The following is an 8,418-nucleotide window of genomic DNA, read 5'->3' as shown; positions in this document are numbered from 1 at the left end:
ATTCATCCTAACATTGGAAATTCGGTTTATATGGGCACAAGAGAGATCACCTTCTCTCTTGTTCTCGTGCTTTCCTTAGTGGAAGAACTAAGATCCAAGTATAGGATCTCTCCCAAAGCTATATACTCAAGACACACTCTTAATAAAATTAATATTATGAATACTAGACAATATTAATTTTGTAAGAAAAATTGACCCAAAACAATTTGGTTTTATCTACCAAAACAGGTTAGGAGAGGAGAAGAGGAAGGTGAAATATTTTATCTCTCTAAAATATATTTTTTGGTGGATGAATGAATGAAATGAATTATGCCACAATTACATTATTGTGTATATTAGGTAAATAAGAGGAAAAACCAAAGTGGATTTTCCTCTCTAAAAACCGGATGGAAGAAGGGGGTGGAGGGAGCCAATGCATGCTCTAGTTGCTCTTCACAATAAACAATAGGGTTTGCATGGCTAGCCTTTAGGTAATCATCATGTTCTCCACTAATTTAAACAACACAATATTAGCCTAATTCTTCCCTTAATTTCGGCACACATAGATAATATGGACTCCATATTATCTTTGTCAAAATGTCAATTTGTCTTATGTCACATGTCATATGTTACATAAATTTGTTATGTATTTTTAACATATTAAAAATCAACGTATTAATAAAAATACTTCATATACAAAAATCGACTTTAGTAATTCACAATTACTTGTACCAAAATATTTTACCAATTATAAATCATAATAAATTGTATTTATAATAATTCATTCAATTTCAATTGTTTCCTTAAACAATAATTTCATCTGAATAATGAAACAATTCGATTACTCAGACCGTATCTCATTAAATCATATTATAATGAAATACGTAAATATTACTTCCAAAATCGTCCGTCAATTTTAATTAAATTAATTGACTCGTAACGTTATACGATCAATTAATTGATCAATTAAGAGTGTTGCCCTATAGGTATGACCAAGGGGATCAACTGATCACCACCGTCGCACGACAGTAATGTCAAACTCTATTCAGCCAATCATTATCGATATGTGTGGACCAGTTGACAGTAAATATTACTTCCCAATCATATTCTTTATAATGAGACTTAAACATGTGATCATCATGATCAACAGTTGTGACCGCATTATTGTCGGAGGACACATATTCCAACATCCTATTTATGGTAAGATATGTAGTAATAATAATATAATGGTAATTATAATAATGGTAATTCCTATACTAATTGGAATAGGGTAAGTTATGATAGTTTCCTAATTGACCTCGTATTCTCTATAAACCTACACTATAAATATCTTATTAAATCTGAGAAGTTAATCACAAATTAAAAAGGGGGAGCTTTAGGAGACGGAAAGAAGAAGGAATTAACAAAACCAATTAATCGACTCAAGGTAATATTTCAGACCATCTTATGTATACACTTTAGCATATTATAACTTGTAATCTAGACCCCCTTAGATCAGGCCGTAAGTACCGTTGTGACCGTGGATGACCAAGGATCACCGTTGACTTTATTTGACCTCTGTTGACCGACAGGAAAAGGGTGTTTGAAGTGTGTTTTCGAGGGTGGTTTAAAGGGGGTTGTAGTATGGGTTTACTCTGGTTTAAACCCTTGTTTGTGACTGGTATTAAGTCAGGCCTGGGTTGGTTGGTTCCTGGAGGTTGGGTCGACCATAGTGGGAGTGTCGGTAGGGTGGCTGGTGGTGGTTGGTGTTGGTGGTGGCCGGATTTTCGCGAAAACAGGGGAGAGCAGGGGAATTGTCGCGGCTAGGTTAGGACGGGAATCACGGTTGTTTTGTGGCAGTACTAGGGGTTAGGGACCACCCCTGGAGTCACCGTGAGACAATGGTGTCAATGGTGGTGGCCAGAGGTGGTAATGGTGGTTGTGGTTGTATTGGCGAGGGGTTCTTTACACGGTGTTTGTGTATGTCGCGTTTTCGGTAATTGGTTTTGTTCATGATTGTTGTTACTAGGGCGTGAGGGTGTGAGTGGTAGGGGACGGCTAGGCTGGTGGTCAGTGGGTGCTTAGGTGTATTGGGTTGCAAGCTGGTGGCGGTGGGGTTTGTGGTGTTGCTGGGTGGCAGGTGTGTCGGGAATGGTGGGTGTAAAGGGGGGTGGTTTACACAGTTTAAACCGTGTGTATGGTTTGGGTGTTGTGTGATTTTCACATGAGTGTCGTGGGTTTGCATGGGTTAGGGTTTTATTTAAGTCGGGTTTTATTTGGGTTACTCGGGTATTAATAAAGTAGTCGGATCTTGACTTATTGAAACGGGTTTTTATAAGTATATTATACAAGATTATAATTAACGTAATTAATTAATTAATTAATTAATAATCGTTGAGTCAGGTTTCTAATTTGGGTTTGATGCGGGTTTTCGTATATCATAATAATTAATAATAATAGGTTATGAATAAAATATGATAATTAATAATGATAACTAAATAATGAAGTATAAATGAAGTAAATAGTAATATAATAAATTATAATTAAAAATAAATAATTGAATAGAATTATATATTTATGTTAGGTGACGATTTGTGAAGAATTTATAGTCGGGTTCGTGTGCTTTAATTATTTGGAGCGCTTTGAGCTGCTTAATTGGATTTGTTTGCCAGGTAGGAAACTACTCAATCTTGTCTTATTTCTGTTATTGCTAAAGATGGATTAAATGTATGAGGCGGTGGATAGGTGAAGGTTGTGTTTAATTGTTACAGCGATCTTTTATTATCTTTCTGGAGTTTCTGTCTTATGTCATTATTATTGATTGTTGTTGGAGTTTGGAGATGAGTTTTGTGTGTATCCAGACTGTGTGTCTGAGGCGGGACTGTGTGTCCTGGAGTATGACTGTGTGTCTAGAAGAGGAGTATGACTGTGTGTCTAGAAGTGACTGTGTGCGGTGGTGTGGAGTGAACGAGAATGTGGTGTTAGAGTTTATTTGTGTATCAGTGATATTGCAGGTTGCTTTATTCTTATTCATTGTTTAGTTTCCTTCTCAAGCATTGGTTGACGTGTTTGCTTCTGTGTCAAAATAAAATTGATGCCTGCTTTAATTGATGGCGTCCTATGGTGAACCATTTAATATTTCCGGTTAAATGGGGAGCAGATTTAAATTGCAGGTTTTGATTTAGCTGGATATCGGGAGCTTGGGCGTGTGAGCTTTCGGACCTGCAGTAGTTTAGATCACAAATGTAGTTATATCACTTATTTAATTTCCGCTGCGAGTTGTATTTATTTTTACATTAAGTTCTAGTTGATTAAAAATTGTAAGACATATGTAATCATTAAAGTTTTTATTTAAAGTACTTTGGTTTGTTGTACTTTGTTATTCACTACCTCGGGAAACCGAGATGGTAACGCTCTCATTTAATTGGGATGTCTAGCTAAAGGCTCCTAAATAAATGGGGGTGTTACAGGTGGTGAGCTATTCAAGCTCTCGTTGTTGTTGAAATTTCCTTTCTCTCCGGATAGAGCATCTTGAGGATTATCCCATTTATTCTTCCATATGGGTGGAGATTCTTTACCCATAGCTTGGTCTTTGCATTGAGATGCCAACTTCTTCCTATCACTTTCTCGGCTATAATGATCGACCATGAAGCATGGCTCATGTAGTCGGGGAGCTCTCATTGTTTTGTCAAGGTTAAAAGTGATTGTCTCATCTCCCACTTCAAGTGTAAGTTCTCCATGTTTCACATCAATTACCGCTCCCGTGGTGTGCAAGAAAGGTCTTTCTATGATGATAGGAATGTTGGAATCCTCCTCCATGTCAACAGTGATAAAGTTTACCGGGATGAAGAATTTGCCAATTCTCACGGGCACATCCTTCCATACCTCTAAAGGTATCTTTGTTGATCGATCCGCCATTTGAAGCATAATATTGGTGCACTTGAGTTCTCCCATTCCTAGCCTCGTGCACACCGAGTATGGCATGACGCTTAGACTTGCTCCAAGGTCACATAATGCTTTGTTGATTGTGGTGTCGCCAATGATGCATGGAATAGAGAAACTTCCCGGATCTTTGAGCTTTGGAAGTGAACTTCCTTGAAGAATAGCACTACTCACTTTGGTAAAGGCAATAGTCTCTAGCTTCCGGATGGATTTCTTCTTGGTAAGAATATCTTTCATGTACTTTGCATAGGCCGGAACATGATTGATCAATTCCGTGAATGGGATTGAGACTTCTAAGTTCTTCACAATCTTCATGAACTTTTCAAGTTGTTCATCAAACTTAGGCTTAGCTTGACGACTTGGGAATGGAAGTCTAATCACAATAGGCTCTTTAGCCTTCTCTTCATTCTTCTTCTTAGAAACCTCTTTGGTGGTGGGTTCTTCTTCTTTAGAGTTCTCCACAACTCTTTTCTTGACACTAGCATCCACAATGTCTTCATCAATCGGCTTCTTTGGCCCTTCATATCTTGTACCACTCCTCAAATGGATGGCATTCACCGTTTCATGTATTGGGGGATTACTTTGAGGTAGTAATTGCCCCTTTTCTCTTTGAGAGCTAGAAGATGCTAATTGAGACATTTGGGTTTCCAAAATATTGGTGTGGGCTAGTATATTGTTGATGGTGAGGTCTTTGGCTTGGCTATGTTTTTGCATTTGGGTGAAAAATTCTTGTTAGTTCTTTTGCATTTGGAGGACCGCTTTTTGAACATCAAAGCCTTGGTCATTGGATTGATTGTAATAGGGTTGATTTTGATAACCTTAGCTTTGGTTGTAAAAGGGTCTTTGAGCTTGATTTCTCATTGGAGGTGGGGTGTATATTGGTTGAGGGTTTTGAACATTTTGGCTCTTGTATGAAATGTTTGGATGGAATTTGGTATTCTCATTGTAATAGTTGGAATAAGGGGTGCCACTCTTGTATGCTTGGAAAGCATTCACTTGTTCCCTTACATTCACTTTGGTCATGTCCCAAAGTTCCACAACTTTCACATACTCCACTTGGAATTGAGGATGATGCCGCCATAGCATTAACATGTTGTTTGGGTGATTTGGAAGCTTCATCAAGCTTAGCCATGGCCTTCTCAAACTTTAAATTGATGGTGTTAATATGAGCACTTAGTTGAGCACCCAATTGTGTGATGGAATCTACCTCATGCTTTCCTCCTCTAGTAGCCGTTCGAGTTCTACTATATTGTGAATTATGAACCACCATCTCTTCGACTTTGGCCCATGTTTGATTGTCATCAACTTCGGTAAAAATACCATTAGATCCCATATTGAGAATGTTGCGGGAGTCTTCATATAAACCATTCAAAAATTGTTGCACAAGGAACCACTCGCTAAGTCCATGGTGTGGACAAGAATGACAAGTGTCTTTAAATCTCTCTCATGCTTCATACAATGATTCCTGATCCCTTTGTTTGAACCCGGTGATTTGGGCTCTCAACATATTGGTCTTCTCCGGAGGATATAATTTCTTGTAGAAGGCAAGTGCCAGCTTCTTCCATGAGTCAATACCAAGGGTAGCCTTGTCTAGGCTCTTTAACCATTGCTTTGCGGTACCAATCAAAGAAAAAGGAAATAATACCCATCGGATTTGATCTTGAGTAACTCCGGTTTGAGAAATCGCATCACAATAGTCATAAAAAGTCTCCATATGTGAATGAGGGTCTTCACTGGGCATCCCTCCAAATTGACTTCTCTCAACTAGTTGTGTGAATGCGGATTTGGCAATGAAATTACCGGTTAGATATTGTGGCGTAGGAGTACCATGTGGTAGGTTCTCCTCGGTTGATACGGAATGTGATGAAAATTTAGGCATTGTGGGTTGATTTTGTGGTGGACTTTGTATTAGGTTGTCCTCTCTTTCTCTTGCAAAAGGGTTGGTAAACTCAATGTTATTTGGTTGAATGTCCACAATCTCTCCAATACCTACAACTCTTGAAGTACCTCTAGCAACGCTTCTTTGTTGGTTAAGGTTCTTTCAATTCCAAGATCAATAGGTAATAAATTACCTTGTGATCTCCTAGTCATGCAAAATTTCAAACAACTTGAAAACAATTAGAACAACCTTGAGGAGATTGACTTCCCCAAGGTAAAGAAAGACACAACAAAAAACAATTAACGAAAATCAAATCAATTTAACACCGTCCCCGGCAACGGCGCCATTTTTGGTCCGGTTAAAACTCGTCATCGAAAGCTACCAACCAAAACAATATTTATAACTTCACAAACTACTCTTTAGCAAAGAGGTAAGTAAAGGTCGGATCCCAAGGGACGGGTATTGATGTAGAATTCTCAATTGCAAATGGTTGTGTCTTAGAGTGTCACAATTTGGGTTGAGATGAAATTGGTCTAAACTAATTAACAAGATAAAAGTAAAGTAATGAAAACAAGCAAGATAATTAAAAGGGGTTGTAAACAATTGATTAAAGACACTAGGGTGTCATCGGTTCATAGGGGATTCATGTGAGTTGATCATACAAATATGTTCGCAATTATATAGCATGCACTTATTGTTGTGATGAGATCGAGTTGGTGTATAAACTTACAATCCCTAAGAATGTTTGGGTCCCGGAGCCGAATCGATTAGATTATACAACACCTACAAGTCGACTTAATCCTTCCTATTCAACTATATGCATGGTCTAATGAGGCTCGAGTTGGTGTATAAGCTTACAAGCCTCATTGAAAAGATAGGTGATGTGTAAAAAAATGTAAGGATTCATAGGCTCGCATTTCATCAAACATAACATGTGCATAAGTTGAAATCACAATAAGCAAGCAAATTAATTATGAAAACATATTATATTGAGCATAGATCAATTCCCATGTGTTTTTCCCCTAATTCCCCATTAACCCTAGCTAAGAAAACTACTCACTCATGGTCAAGTTTAGCATGCTAATAAGATTGTCAATCATACTAACAAGGCAAAACATGATGAATAAATGAAACTGATTACCAATAATTAAACAAGGTTAAGAGAGAATTATACCTATGAAGATGATTCCAAATAATAAACCAAAGAATAATAGAAGTACTTGATGATTGATGGATGGTTGTCAATCCTCCAAATAAACCCAAATAATCTTCTAATTACCCAAAATAAAGGAAGAACAATAGAGAAATTAAGGAAATATTAAGATGTGATTAATATTGAGAATTGTATTACAGCTAAATTAAGACTAATTTGAGAGTATTTAGAGATGATTACAACTAGATTAAGGATGGATTAAGAGAGCATTAAGATTGGATGCTAATCTAGGTAGTACAAAGGGGTATTTATACTAAAGATTAGGTACAAGGATTAGGGTTACTAAGGGCTTAAATGACTATTAAGACCCTAAGAAAAGTTGAGGAAATGCTACTCCCGAAGAAAATGAGCAGATCCTCTAGCTAGTCCCGTGTTGATCTGTTCGTCCCGTGCTGAGGCACGGTTGTTCTAACTTGTGATCCGCTCGGATCTTGGGAAAGATGCTCGGATCCAGCTGCTGCAAGCCGCTCGTCTTGGGCACAAGACGCCCGGATCAAGGTGCTCAGAGACACCCGGATTGTGCTCAATCCACTCGGATTCTTGGACAGACTACTTTTCTTCTTTTGCTCCTTAACAATCCTCAAGGATCATGTCGGGGATTCAAGGATCTTTTCATCATTGCCCATTTCACTTTATTATCTACTTTGGCCTCTATTGCCGCTCTCTCTTTGTTGCTTGGTCATTACGTGCGATCTATTTATCTCCATTTCGCCTCATAAATGCAAGGTTAGCACTCCTTTCCTACCAAGGAGATAAAACCTCAAAGAATATGCAAAATGGGTACCTAAAGATAGCAAATGACCCAATTATGTGCTATAAAGCATAGGAACGAGGTTAATTCGGGGACAAATGTGCTCAAATATGAGTCACATCAATATGTTTAACGTGATACAAGTCCAAAACCAAAACTGATAAAGTAAAATACAAATGTTCCTCAAAATTGTCAAACCAACTAAAACAATGTAAAATAATGTTTTGACACAGCGGAAGACTTCTAAACAGCTCGTGGTGACTCAACCTAGCTATCCCATGCGCATCAACTCATGCCTGCTCAATGACTGCTCACCATCTTCGAATAGATCACCATAGTTTTTAAAACAATTAAACAGGGTCAGTACTGATTACACAAACAATACAACAAAAGCAATACAACAATCCAATCCAACCAAACCAATCTCCATCATATCACCACACACCTGAATACACACTAAAGTGTGTAGTCCTGCCAGAATACTCATCGCAACAAGTATTCAACACCGCCAGTGAGGGACCGCAGCCGTTCCCACCTAAGGCCCGCTCATCTCATCTGAGCGATAAACCCAAGTTCCTAATTGTGCATATCCCTTCTGCGGGGGGTTCCACAGAAGGCGAATCAAGGGGCGTGAAGCCACTCCGATAAGTGAATTCACTCAGCCGAGGACGCACC

At 38.2% G+C, this 8,418-nt stretch overlaps 1 non-coding gene across 1 annotated transcript; it reads left to right on the top strand.

Annotated features, from left to right (window-relative positions):
• The first annotated feature begins 5,300 nt into the window (after positions 1-5,300).
• LOC141645221 (small nucleolar RNA R71) lies at positions 5,301-5,407 on the top strand. The gene has a single exon (XR_012544805.1). It is a non-coding gene; the product is annotated as a small nucleolar RNA R71 (small nucleolar RNA).
• The last annotated feature ends 3,011 nt before the right edge of the window (positions 5,408-8,418 follow it).

The sequence above is a fragment of the Silene latifolia genome, chromosome 2 (genome assembly GCF_048544455.1).
Source record: "Silene latifolia isolate original U9 population chromosome 2, ASM4854445v1, whole genome shotgun sequence".
Taxonomy (NCBI): domain Eukaryota; kingdom Viridiplantae; phylum Streptophyta; class Magnoliopsida; order Caryophyllales; family Caryophyllaceae; genus Silene; species Silene latifolia.
The sequence above is the reverse complement of the archived record's forward strand: the minus strand, read 5'-3'. Positions and strand labels throughout refer to the sequence as shown.